A 937-nucleotide genomic window follows, 5' to 3' on the forward strand; every position below is an offset into this window, starting at 1 on the left:
ATGATGCTGCTACACCAGTCATTGGGTATGACTCCTTCATGTATCACCTGGTTTGTAATACGGGTGACTAGGCTATAGCCAACACTGCCAGATATTTTGAGCATCTCTGCAGTGATTCCTGATGGGCCGGGGGCTTTCCCGGTCTTCATACTCTTAATTGCTTTATCTACCCTGGTACTATCAACTCGGATAGCTGGTCCCTCTATTGGGTCGACATACGGCAGGCTCTCTTTCTCCCATTCATTCTCTTTATTAAGCAATCTATCGTAGTGGCATCTCCAGACCTCTTTCTTTGCATCCTCATTTAATGCAAGCGTACCATCATCCATGCGAACACATTTCTCTCCTACAACATCACTATTCTCTCTCCTACACTGTCTTGCAGTGTAAAAGAGAGAGATAAATGAAGTTGAAAATGCACAGAGAGTATATATGAAGATTTATTTAAATTAAAATTAATACATTTTACAGGTTTCACTCTCGAACGATTTTCAAAAGTGTAAATTTTGAGGAACATGGAACTGTGTCTCAAACTGAATTGTTTCTGCAATTTGGTTCAGTTTACAGATATGAAACCTGTTAAGTGTATTAATTTTAATATTTTATAAGCTTAAAGCTTATAAGCACTCACCATGCAATGACTAAAGAAAATAGCCTAATATTGGGGCATACAAACCCTTGACGGAATGAAGTAGGGTTACAAGAACTCTGCTTTTTTTCCATCATTGCATGGTGATTGCTTATAAGCTTTAAGCTTATAAAATATTATTATTTACAGAGGTGTATAAATCAACACTGCTTACCAAAAACCATCGTATTTATTTTAATTCAAATAATCTTCATTTAAACTCTCTGCATGTTCACCTTCATTTATTTCTTTCATATGCATACATACATACATACATACATACATACATACATACATATATATATATAT

The sequence above is a fragment of the Octopus bimaculoides genome, chromosome 4 (genome assembly GCF_001194135.2).
Source record: "Octopus bimaculoides isolate UCB-OBI-ISO-001 chromosome 4, ASM119413v2, whole genome shotgun sequence".
Classification (NCBI taxonomy): Eukaryota; Metazoa; Mollusca; class Cephalopoda; order Octopoda; family Octopodidae; genus Octopus; species Octopus bimaculoides.